Source organism: Schistocerca cancellata, chromosome 5 (assembly GCF_023864275.1).
Source record: "Schistocerca cancellata isolate TAMUIC-IGC-003103 chromosome 5, iqSchCanc2.1, whole genome shotgun sequence".
In the NCBI taxonomy this organism is placed as follows: domain Eukaryota; kingdom Metazoa; phylum Arthropoda; class Insecta; order Orthoptera; family Acrididae; genus Schistocerca; species Schistocerca cancellata.
This window is the reverse complement of record NC_064630.1, coordinates 420,552,561-420,566,081: the sequence shown is the minus strand read 5'-3', so window position 1 is coordinate 420,566,081 and position 13,521 is coordinate 420,552,561. Positions and strand designations below refer to the sequence as shown.

At 45.0% G+C, this 13,521-nt stretch overlaps 2 pseudogenes; both read left to right on the top strand.

Annotated features, from left to right (window-relative positions):
- Nucleotides 1–569: 569 nt before the first annotated feature.
- Nucleotides 570–1,839, top strand: LOC126188576 (probable ATP-dependent RNA helicase DDX47; annotated as a pseudogene).
- An 11,273-nt stretch (nt 1,840–13,112) lies between these two features.
- LOC126189910 (5S ribosomal RNA) lies at nt 13,113–13,229 on the top strand (annotated as a pseudogene).
- The last annotated feature ends 292 nt before the right edge of the window (nt 13,230–13,521 follow it).

The window sequence follows — 13,521 nt, the reverse complement described above, 5'->3', positions numbered from 1 at the left end:
GCGAATAATAGCGCATAGGTCTAACGAATACCGGCGACGGGCTAAAAGGCAACTGCACCGCCTTAATGTCGTTGAACAATGATTCAAAAACAGGATGATATCGATAACGTTAAGAATGTTCAAAATTTTTCCAGAAATTTTAAATTATTTAATTATACTTATATCGCCTATTTTCTTGTGTTATTGGGATATTTACAGCGAATTATAATATCAGAAACTTCCTGCAGATTAAAACCGTGTGTCGCCGAGGGTGGAAGCCTGGCCTTTCCCGGGCTAGTGCGCTACCGACTACATTATCTAAGCATAACTCGTGGTCTAAGGCTGTCGCTAAGCCAATTTTCCGCAGTTTATCTTCTTGCAGATACTCTAGTCCGGAAAAGTATGCAGGGGAACTTATGTAAAGGTTGGGAGGTTGGGGAGAGGTACTGGCAGAAGGAAAGCTGTGAGGCTGCGTAGTGTACCGTGTTTGCAGATCTGAGTCGCTGTATTGTGGCGCCTAAGAGTGGCAAACGATAATGTGGAATCGAGAGTGGCAAGTGATAATGTGGAATCGAGAGTGGCAAGTGATAATGTGGAATTTGGAAGTGATTGGAGCTTGGATGGCGTTGTTCAAGAGGACACAGAGAGAGAAGTTCCATGTAGCTGATTTGTTGTGTGAAGCATGTGAACCACTTAAATGGGAAGTATCCACAAAAATTCAGAGGGAAACTATACCAATAGCTCTGCAAGACAAAGATGTTATTGGACTTGCAGAAACAGACTCAGCGAAAATTGATGAAGTTCACTCCCAATGCTGTAGGCCTCTTTGTAGACTCCACAGACGTATCTTGCTCTCGTACTTACTAAAACGAAGGAATTAGCCTTCCAGCTGTTAAAACACTTGGTTCCAGTACGGAATTCGAGTGTGCTGAGAATGTTGACGGTATGGATATGATGGCTCAAGCATTAATGTTTGTCAAGAAGCCACCCGTTCTTATAGTAACTCCAGGACATCTTGTAATCACCTTGAAAACACCAAAGGCGTCAATCTAATAGAAATCTAATACTTGGTAATGCACGAAGCGTGCCACATATTGAATATAGATTTTGGTTAGAAGCGAAGAAAGTACTGAAAGTTATTCTTCGCGAACGATGGATCTATCTCTTTTCAGCCACAATGACTACGTCCAGAAACTCCGAAGAACTTTACTGCAGGACCCATTAAAGTAGAAATATGAAAAAAGTATCAGGCAGTTGAGAAACTGCAACAGTATTATGTATTCTCTCCAGAAAAATTCAAGGACGTTTATTTAGTCCATTCACTAAATGAACTAGCTGGTAACTCCTTTGCGATATTTTGCTCAATCTGAAGAACACAGTTCGTACAGCCGTACTGCTTTCGGGCCTGGGATTTTCTGCTGGGCCTCAGCCCGCACAGATGCCACAAAAGTAAGCATCTTGGTGCCCCAAATACGTTTGAGACAAAAAACCGCTCCATATCGATATCCTCTGATGTAGCCAGTCGGTGTTTGCACATCCCTCATGCAGATATTGTAGTCAGTTCACGCCGTTGGTAAGACAGCACGTACCCGGCGTTCTGGGAAAGGTACAACCTTAGTAATACAGCAAGATGTTGAAATATGCCACCCAACTGAACATGCCATTGGGAAGCAGCTTCCACTATTTAACCTACAGGACAATGAAGTAACATTGTTGCAAGAAAGAGTGATCGAAGCCCAGAGGATGACAGAAACGCAATTAAAAGAAATTGTAAGAGAAGAAGGGTGGCAAGAAAGAGTAAAGACGCTATTGATGACAGCGATGAGAAGGAAGAAGGGAAAGGTGTTAGGAAAAGACTAATAGGGAAGAAGACGAGGAAACACCGATGACACATTGTGAACAAATAACCTTCATTGTTTAAGCGATGATAGTATATTACTGTCATCTTTGCACTAGTTTACAATAAAATCACCCGGAGAAATAGAAAAATCGACAGAATACTGGCACGTGAAAGAAAAAAGGCGCCACGTTGAAGTCCAGGTCTGGTACCAGTGCAGGAAGTTTCAGATCACTGCACTCTGCTTTTCAGAGTGAAAATCATTCCGAGTGGTAATATCGAACTGCTAAGTGAAGACTTAAACTTTATTTATATTTTTCGTGTTATTAAAGGTTGTTTAATAAAGAGAATTTTTCAGGACTTGTCTGGTAAAATGTTTTTGCTTATTGAGAAAGTTATTATCTGTTTCAGCTGACCTTCGGACTCTTTTGACTTTTGTTTTGTATTAAATACTAGTCGCCAGCTACAGTAAACGACATCGCCTTAATTGACTTAAGGAAACCTCAGGAAACGGAAATTAGGACAGTTGGTTTGGGGTTCAACAGCGCGCCTCCAGAATGCGAGTACAGTGTCCTAACCCTAAAAGCATTCAGCTTACGGGCTGCAGGTATGACTTACGTGCAATCTTTAGAGCACGGAAGCAGATGTGACGTATTTTAGCTACCAATGTCGTCATCTGCTCCAGCTACTGAAGGGATTCCAAGAGATCCAAGTGCATCAAGCTATTAGAAAAATGTACTTCATTCTATCATCACAAAATTCGTTGAGCCAGTCATGTGTACTCAACAATCCTCGCAGACTGGAAGACCTGCAGCAGCACACTGCAGACGCTGTTGGAGCTTCCCCTTAGGCAGTGCTGCTACGCGTGTCTCACACTTTGATAAATAGAGTACAGTACTGCATCGATGCCAACAGTAGCCAATTCTAGCACCTTCTGTGATGTTCATTAATAAGGGTCAATCCTGCATCAGTCTTATTGTGAATACACTAGTGTACAAAACTTAAGGACGTAAGTAATTGCGCATAATGAGCAACTGCCAAGTAACGTAGCTCGATGGACCATACATAGAAAGAACTGCTACAGTATAGTACATAAAAGTACCCGAAAGAAATACATAATGATACGAACAGAAATGACACTTCCATTCAAAAATAATAATTACTCTGAAGTTACAATGAAATGAATACCCCTATCTGCATACAGGCGTTGGTATAAGTCAACGGGGACAGTTGGAAATGTGTGCCCCGACCGGGACTTGAACCCGGTATCTCCTGCTTACACGGCAGACGCTCTATGCATCTGAGCCACTGAGGACACAGAGGATAGTACGACTGCAGGGACTTATCTCTGTCACGCCTCCCGTGAGACACACATTCCCAACTTATTGTCCCGCACTATGCTCATAGTGCCCCTTCCCATCATACTCATTACTCGCGGCTTTTTGCCGATTCCCGTAAGAGTTCGGGCTCTGTTTGTGCATCCGCACAGAAGAAGATGGTCAAAAGGCCGGTGAGCCTTAACTATATACATCTGAAGATGGTATCTGTTCTTTCGGACATGTCCGAAAGAACAGCATTTGTCGAACAAGCTCGTTTTCGTGGTCCATATGTTATTGTTTGGGAGACATAATGTTGCATGGGAGTGATGATATCCAAGTCTTTGAGTCCGAAACACTAATCGGTAAACGTTGTTGTGAGTCTGTATTCATTCCCCCATGTGCATCTTTTCAGGGTGCATACAGGAGTGTTCGGTCCTGGCTTCATTTTATGGATGACGACGTGTGATCGCATCGAACAGGACAGCTGGAGGAGATCTTCAAACGAGAGAGGATATTCAGCGAATGGATTGCCCTGCCGGTTCTCTCGACTTAAATCTGTCGAGCAGGGGTAAGGTTCGTTGGAAAGACGTATTGCAGCACTCTCGCGTGCACCAACGGCTTTCCAGAAGTTGTCTACGACGCTGGTGGAGGAATGGACTGCCCTATTACGAGAACCCCCTACCAGTCTCGTGTCGAGCATGGGAACGCTCCGCAGAGCATGCACTGCCGTCTATGGTGAACATATTAATAACATACACTTACTTACCTGCTTACTTACTCCTTGGTGCTACAGCCCAAGTAGGGTCTTGGCCTCTCTAATGATCACAGCCCAAACCTAACGATTTTTTGCTCGTTTCCTCCACCTCCTGACTCCAATCTTTCTCAAGTCATTTTCCACATCCTCCAGCCATCGTTTCCGGCGTCTCCCTTTGCTCCTCTTGCCACCTGGATTTTCTGTGTAAACCTTTTTGAAAGCTCGATCCTCCGACATTCACTCTACATGGCCCAGCCATCTCAATCTGTTACACCTAATTTCAGTCACCAAGTCCGGACTTCTTTACAGTTCTTCCAATTCCTTTTTTATCCTTATCCTCCATTGCCCCGCCTCGTACACGGCTCCAGAAATCAAATGTCCAAATGGCTCCAAGCACTATGGGACTTAACATCTGAGGTCATCAGTCCCCTAGAAGTTAGAACTACTTAAACCTAACTAACCTAAGGACATCACACACATCCATGCCCGAGGCAGGATCCGAACCTGCGACCGTAGCAGCAGCGCGGTTCCGGACTGAAGCGCCTAGAACCGCTCGGCCACAGCGACCGGTGCTCCAGGAATCTTTCTTTATTCCTCTCCCGTCTTCTCAAGAGCTCTTCTTCTGCTTCAGTCGTTGTTCACCTTTCTGATCTATACATTACCACCGGTCTTAGACTGTTCGATAGACAGTCACCTTCGATATTCTGCTCAAGCTTCGTGACTGAAGGATCTTATTCAGGGCCCAGTAAGCTCTGTTTGCTACAGCAATCCTAAATTTTATTTCTTCTCTTATTCTGCTATCCTCCGTAACCAGCACTCCCAGGTATTGGAACTTCTCACATCTCTCATAATTGCCTCTGTTCAACATAATATATTTCTCTTTCACAACAGCATTTTTCCTGGAACCAAAGAGATACTGTATTTTTGTGTTGTTTACTCTAAGTCCCAACTGTTCTGCCTCCTTTTCCAGTCTGCCAGATCCTTCTTCCATTTCTTTCAAACTTCTAGGCAGCATACACACATCGTCGGCATAAGCTAGATTTTGGTGCATACGGTTAAACAGAGTGCCACCTCGGTTATCAATCTCCACCCTTCGCATCACTGTCTCCAACACTATGGTGAAGAGTAGCGCGGATAATACATCACCCTGTGTTAACCCTTGGTTGACCTCAAATTCTGTAAAAACTTTTCCTTCTACTTTTACCTGGCATTTTGTACAAGTCTGATAAGTTTACTTGGGAATCCCATCTCCATTAGGGTGTCATATAGCTTTTTCCTGTTAACACCATAGGCCTGTATAAAGTATACAAAACGCTGGTGTACATCCACATTATATTCAAAACACTTTTCCATTATCTGCCTTATAATGACATTAATAACATATAGTACTTGAATAATGAAACTTGATAACAACAATTGTATTGTAATTCAAACGTCGATGTTTCAAAAAATACTAACAGTTTAGAGGTGGAAAACCGTTATTTTCAGACCCCGAGAGGAAACTGCTATCAACATACGAACCACACCATGACAAAGGCCAGCGCAGTTATTGTGGTTCGTACGTGAAAGCAATTTACGCTTGGGAGTGAATGTTTTTTCGCGTCGAAACTGGTAGGATGTTTTAAATAAACGACGTTTGAATTACAGTACAGTTGTTTGTTTCAATCTCATTAGACGTTCAAGTCCGGTTACTGCCCCACTGTCCTCGATGGGTTACCAGAGTATTAAGAACATGTCCCACCTTTTGTAATGTCCATGGGATCATCATAAATAACGATGAATTCATTGTAATTAGTGTCTTTTTGAATAAATTTGTTTGCCTCATCTCGCATTTCTCTCGGTCCCCTCCGTACAGTACTGTAGCAGTTGTTTCTGCATATGTATGGTCCACGTTTCATCAAGCTACGTTACTTCTCCATGACACATCACCTGAAAGTTAGTTCCATCCTTCAGTTTTGCGCCTCAGTGTATTTTACAGACCAGTTTTATTTGCCCACCGTGAATATGTGAAGATACTACACTGAAGCGCCAAAGAAACTGATATAGTCAGGCGTATTCAAATACAGAGATATGTCACAGACAGAATACGGCGCTGCGGTCGTCAACGCCTATATAAGACAACAAGTGTCTGGCGCAGTTGTTAGACCGGTTACTGCTGCTACGATGGCAGGTTATCCAGATTTGAATGTAGTGTTATAGTCGGAGCACGAGCAATGGGACACAGTATCTCCGAGATAACGAAGAAGGGGGATTTTCCTGCACGACCATTTCACGGGTGCACGTGAATATTAGGAATCCGGCAAAAAACATCAAATCTCCGACATAACTGCGGACGGAAAAAGATCCTGCAAGAACGGGACCAACGATGACTGAAGAGAATCGTTCAAAGTGACAGAAGTGCAACTCTTCCACAAATTGCTGCAGATTTCGATGCTGGGCCATCAAAAAGTGCCAGCGTGCGAACCATTCAACGAAACATCATCGATATGAGCTTTTGGAGCCGAAGGCCCATTCGTGTACCCTTGATGACTGCGTGACACAAAGCTTCACGCCTCACCTGGGCCGTCAACTCCGACATTGGACTGTTGATGACTGGAAACGTGTTGCTTGGTCGGACGAGTCTCGTTATAATTTGTATCGAGGGGAGGGACGCGTACGGGTATGGAGACAACCGCATGAATCCACGGACCCTGCATGTCAGCAGGGGACTGTTCATGCTGGTGGAGGCTCTGTAATGTTGTGAGGCGTGTGCAGTTGGAGTGATATTGGACCCCTGACACGTGGAGATGCGACTCTTAACAAGCGACACGTACGTAAGCATCTTGTTTAATCACCTGCATCCATTCATGCACATTGTGCATACCGACGATGCGACACCCCACACGTCCAGAAGTGCTACAGGGTGGCTCCAGGAAAACTTCTGAGTTCAAACACTTGCGCTGGCCACCAAACTCCGCAGACACGAACATTATTGAGCATATATGGGATGCCTTGCAACGTGTTGTTCAGAAGTGTTCTCTACCTCCTCCTAATCTTATGGATTTGTAGACAGCCATGCACGATTCACAGTGTCACTTCCCTGCAGCACTACTTCAGACATTAGTCGAGTAGATGCCACGTCGTGTTGCGGCACTTCTGCGTGCTCGCGGGGGCTCTACGCGATATTAGCCAGGTGTAGTAGTTTCTTCTCCATCAAAATTTACATCTACATTTATATCTACATTTATAATACGCAAGCCACACAACGGTGTGTGGCGGAGGGCACTTTACGTGCCACTGTCATTACCTCCCTTTCCTGTTCCAGTCGCGTATGGTTCGCGGGAAGAACGACTGCCGGAAAGCCTCCGTGCGCGCTCGAATCTCTCTAATTTTACATTCGTGGTCTCCTCGGGAGGTGTAAGTAGGGGGAAGCAATATATTGGATACCTCATCCAGAAACGCACCCTCTCGAAACCTGGACAGCAAGCTACACCGCGATGCAGAGCGCCTCTCTTGCAGAGTCTGCCACTTGAGTTTTCTGAACATCTCCGTAACGCTATCACGTTTGCCAAATAACCCTGTGACGAAACGCGCCGCTCTTCTTTGGATCTTCTCTATCTCCTCTGTCAACGCGACCTGGTACGAATCCCACACTGATGAGTAATACTCAAGTATAGGTCGAACGAGTGTTTTGTAAGCCACCTCCTTTGTTGATGGACTACATTTTCTAAGGACTCGTCCAATGAATCTCAGCCTGGCACCCGCCTTACCAACAATTAATTTTATATGATCATTCCACTTCAAATCGTTCCGTACGCATACTCCCAGATATTTTACAGAAGTAACTGCTACCAGTGTTTGTTCCGCTATCATATAATCATACAATAAAGGATCCTTCTTTCTATGTATTCTCAATACATTATATTTGTCTATGTTAAGGGTCAGTTGCCACTCCCTGCACCATGTGCCTATCCGCTGCAGATCTTCGTGCATTTCGCTGCAGTTTTCTAATACTGCAACTTCTCTATACAGGGTGTTACAAAAAGGTACGGCCAAACTTTCAGGAAACATTCCTCACACACAAATAAAGAAAAGATCTTATGTGGACATGTGTCCGGAAACGCTTAATTTCCATGTTAGAGCTCATTTTAGTTTCGTCCACCTACGCTCAATGGAGCACGTTATCATGATTTCATACGGCATACTCTACCTGTGCTGCCAGAACATGTGCCTTTACAAGTAAGAAACAACATGTGGTTCATGCACGATGGAGCTCCTGCACATTTCAGTCGAAGTGTTCGTACGCTTCTCAACAACAGATTCGGTGACCGATGGATTGTAGAGGCGGACCAATTCCATGGCCTCCAAGCTCTCCTGACCTCAACCCTCTTGACTTTCATTTATAGCGGCATTTGAAAGCTCTTGCCTACGCAACCCCGGTACCAAATGTAGAGACTCTTCGTGCTCGCTCGTATTGTGGACGGCTGTGATACAATACGCCATTCTCCAGGGCTGCATCAGCGCACCAGGGATTCCATGCGACGGAGGGTGGATGCATGTATCCTCGCTAACGGAGGACATTTTGAACACTTCCTGTAACAAAGTGTTTGAAGTCACGCTACTACGTCATGTTGCTGTGTGTTTGAATTCCATGATTAATGTGATTTGAAGAGAAGTAATAAAATGAGGTCTAACATGGAAAGTAAGCGTTTCCGGACACATGTCCACATAACATATTTTCTTTCTTTGTTTGCGAGGAATGTTTCCTGAAAGTTTGGCCGTACCTTTTTGTAACACCCTGTATACTACAGCATCGTCCCCGAAAAGCGGCATGGAACTTCCGACACTATCTGCTAGCTCATTAATATATATTGTGAAAAGCAATGGTCCCATAACACTCCCCTGTGGCACGTCTGTAGACGTCTCTTCATTGAGAACAACAAGCTGTGCTCTGTTTGCTAAATGTAATTATAAGTGTAACTCGACTATCAATTAGTAACAGCATTTTTTAGTTAATTCTCTTGCACTAGCGGTCTCCAGCGCCGACTTCGGCGTTTTGTTTGCGGACGGCGCCGCAGTTACGCAGGGAGCGGCCGGCCTTGAGCTCTCCGCTGAATATCCTGCTCCACTTATTCGACACACGGGCGAGTGAAACGGGGAGCGGCTGCTCTGCGAGCAGAGATGACGCTCCCACGATCTCGCGGCCCGATTTGCGAGCAGCGGTTGCGAATCGCAGCCTTCGCGAAAGAGCCGCGTGCGACCACCTTGGCCATGCGAGGCGGCCTCCGCAGTCGGTGGCTGCGCGGTTAATTACGTTGCGAAGAGAGAAGCCGGTTGCGACATCACGCTGGTCGTGACGTGTTGTGGGCGCTACCAGATGCGTCAGGAAGGCGTCGGCGCCACAAAGGAGTGACCGCGGTCTGCCGAGGCCGCAGCGGGTCCGCATTGGTGCGCTAATTGCCGGCGATAACAACGGCTCAATAAGTTGCGGCGTGCCGGTGCAGGGCGTGCGGACCGGGATCTCGGCAGCTATTCACAGCCTGCCGGATGCCGCTCATCTGCGCTGTGCGAGAGCTAGCAACAGGCGTCTGGAGCCAGTATCGTGGCGGACCCTCAACTGCCGAGCAAACCGTCAGATGTCGCTATGGTCACGCTTCCGTGATTCCTCTGTCTTCGGAGATCTTTCGTAACAGTGGTAGTAGTTACATACAACAGAAGTGTTCGCTATTCCACATCACAAATGTCGCAGATACAATTGCTGAATTTAGCAATAACAATTCAACTACAGACTTAGATACACAGCTGTATTATTAAGATCACGAATTACAAGATTCTCAACGCATTATTGTACCTGCATCTTAAATACTTACTCTGACGAAAGTAAACTGTAGTGTGTGGCATACGTGTGCAAATGGAATACGGTCATTAGTTTTGAGGCAATACTATTCACTACTGGCCATTAAAATTTTTACACCAAGAAGAAATGCAAATGATAAACCGGTATTCATTGAACAAATATATTATACTTGAACTGACGTGATTACATTTTCACGCAGTTTGGGTGCATAGATCCTGAGAAATTAGTACCCAGAATAACCACCTCTAGTTGTAATAAGGGTCTTGGTACGCCTGGGCATTAAGTCAAACAGAGCTTGGATGGCGTGTACAGGTACAGCTGCCCATGCAGCTTCAACACGATACCACAGTTCACAAGAGTAGTGACTGGCGTATTGTGACGAGCCAGTTGCTCGGCCATCATTGACCAGACGCTTTCAGTTGGTGAAAGATCTGGAGAATGTGCTGGCTAGGGCAGCAGTCGAACTTTTTCTGTATCCAGAAAGGCCCGTACAAAACCTGCAACATACGGTCGTGCATTACCATGCTGAAATGTAGGATTTCGCAGGGATCGAATTAAGGGTAGAGCCACGGGTCGTAACACATCTGAAATGTAACGTCCACTGTTCAAAGTGCCGTCAATGCGAACAAGAGGTGACCGAGACGTGTAACCAATGGCACCCCATACCATCACGCCGGCTGATACGCCAGTATGGCGCTGACGAATACACGCTTCCAATGTGCGTTCACCGCGATGTCGCCAAACACGGATGCGACCATCATGATGCTGTAAACAGAACCTAGATTCATCCGAAAAAATAACGTTTTGCCATTCGTGCACCAAGGTTAGTCTTTGAGTACACTATCGCAGGCGCTCCTGTCTGTGATGCAGCGTCAAGGGTAACCGCAGCCACGGTCTCCGAGCTGATACTCCATGCTGCTGAAAACTGTTCGTGCAGATGGTTTTTGTCTTGCAAACGTCCCCATCTGTTGACTCAGGGATCGAGACGTGGCTGCACGATCCGTTACTGCCATGCGGATATGATGCCCGTCATCTCGACTGCTAGTGATACGAGGCCGTTGGGATCCAGCATGCGTTCCGTATTACCCTCCTGAACCCACCGATTCCATATTCTGGTAACAGTCATTGGATCTCGACGAACGCGAGCAGCAATGTCGCGATACGATAAACCGCAATCGCGATAGGCTACAATCCGACCTTTATCAAACTCGGAAACGTGATGGTATGCATTTCTCCTCCTTACACGAGGCATCACAACAACGTTTGACCAGGCAACGCCGGTCAACTGCTGTGTATGTATGAGAAATCGGTTGGAAACTTTACTCATGTCAGCACGTTATAGGTGTCGCCACCGGCGCCAACCTTGTGGGAATGTTCTGAAAAGCTAATTATTTGCATATCAGAGCATCTTCTTCCTGTCGGTTAAATTTCGCGTCTGTAGCACGTCATCTTCGTGGTGTACCAATTTTAATGGGCAGTAGTATATTTTGGTCATAGGTAGATATTTAGAATAGCCCGAAGGCTAGATTAGGTTTAAAGATGGCAGTTTGATGATAACGTCGCGAAGTGAACGAATGTGTTGTCATTTGAATAACTATAGTTATAATTGTGGTTACGCATGTTTCAGTCGAAGAGTCATTTATGTCCGCTATTGTGATGACAGTGGTATCAACTGCTTCAGTTAATCTTGGGAAACGATGAGCATTTAACCCGTGATAATTACAGTGACATAAGTTGCATGTGTAAGGCATCACTGCATTGTACAACACCGGAATCGAAACAAATTTCTCAGGAGGAAGAATATTCTATACTGCATTATATCTCCACGTACGATCTTAAAATAAGCATAGGCGCGCAAAACATAATAGAGACGTTTACATTAGAAGTGCCTGAACTACTTTACAAATCCCCCCCCCCCCCTCACACATGTCTCGAAAGAAATAGAAGTTACTTTCTCAAAACATGCTCCTTACTCGTATTATAAACTGCAAAATTCAAGAATATTTCCATCTACATTACATTATTGCGCTTTAGAATTTAAGGTAAAAGCCAAGTTGTAAGCCCGCATCTCGTGGTCGTGCGGTAGCGTTCTTGCTTCCCACGCCCGGGTTCCCGGGTTCGATTCCCGGCGGGGTCAGGGATTTTCTCTGCCTCGTGATGGCTGGGTGTTGTGTGCTGTCCTTAGGTTAGTTAGGTTTAAGTAGTTCTAAGTTCTAGGGAACTGATGACCATAGATGTTAAGTCCCATAGTGCTCAGAGCCATTTTGAACCAAGTTGTAAATCCCTACCTCCCTGCATTTTTCATAGTTTATGTAATGTCTATCAGACTACCTGAAACACGTTCGTGATCTAACATAGGTCTCTGAATTTACCTTGCAGTGTTCACAGAATCTTTCGTCGGCTCTTGGTAGAACAACATTATAATAAATGAAACGCACCATTTTGCTTTTGTTCTACAATATTACTTTTATTGTGTTAACCGGTTTTCTTCTCACATGGCCATCGCTGTAACTTCTTTGGTGACAATACTCAGTAAATATCTGAAGATGGCCTTCTAAGCCGAAAACCAGTTAACACAATAAAATTAATATTGTAGAACAAAAGCAAACTGGTGCTTTTCATTTATTGCCTTGCAATTTTAGTTTTTATGATGAAAGATTCGTCAAATATGACAAAATGTGTTATACATAGTTCGAAGGTAAACAGGTCAGCCTGTTACCACTTCTTTTATTTAGTATTCGTGTTCATTGGCTTCGCCAACTCACAACCTGAAGTATCACCTCCCAACCTATCCTATTATTTGGGCTACGCTGCACATTAGTCAGTCATCACAACCAAAGCTTCAGTAGGGGATACAATACCACACGCTAGCCCCTTTTAATCCATCACAGTTCTGTTTAATTTTTTTTCTTTTCTTTATTGTAATTTCATTTCCTTCGCTCCATATTGGTTGGGGGTGGGCTGTTAGCGGTACAATTCGCCGCTCTTTAGCCTGGTGAATTAAATAATTTACGACGAGAAATACCAAAAAAATGTGGGGCTGTTTTATATTTTAAATTAAAAATAAAAGATGGACAGTTAAAAACAAGGTAAATGTACGTATCTTAAAACATGCCGCAGAAAGGTAAAATTCATAAAAACACTGAAGCACTGCACTTTCATGTAAAATCTGAAGGAAAGATATGGAGATGAGAGGTAGGAGCCGAGGTGGATAGTGGGAAATACGGTAGGTGGGAAAGACAGAGGGGGAATAATACTTTGTAGTGTGGGTAGGGCAGTGGTTGCCAGAGGAAATAGAGGAGTTGGATGGAGAGGAAAAGGAGAGGGGAGCCCTGATGTGGAGTGGTAGAGGTGGGGAAGAGTTAAAGTTGGTAGGAGCGATAAATAGCCAACGGCCTTGCTGCAGTGGTAACACCGGTTCCCGTCAGATCACTGAAGTTAAGCGCTGTCGGGCTGGGTAGCACTTGGATGGGTGACCATCCGGTCTGCCGAGCGCCGTTGGCCAGCGAGGTGCACTCGGACCTTGTAAGGCTTAGCTGAAGTTGCATTGGGATAGTATGTGGTGTGTGTGGAGGTGTAGGGACAAAGGGATGTGCTTGTGAAGGTGCAGCAGAATAACAGGCTTGGCGACCAGAGGGGAGACAATTGGGTTATTGAAAACTAGTTTGTGCACAGTATAGCAGATGCTTAGATGTTAGATGTGGGTGAAGAGGGGTAGAATTTGATAATTTGATGAGATGGTATAGGATCCAAGGGGGAGGGGGGGGGGGGGTAAATGGATTCAGAAAGCGAGACG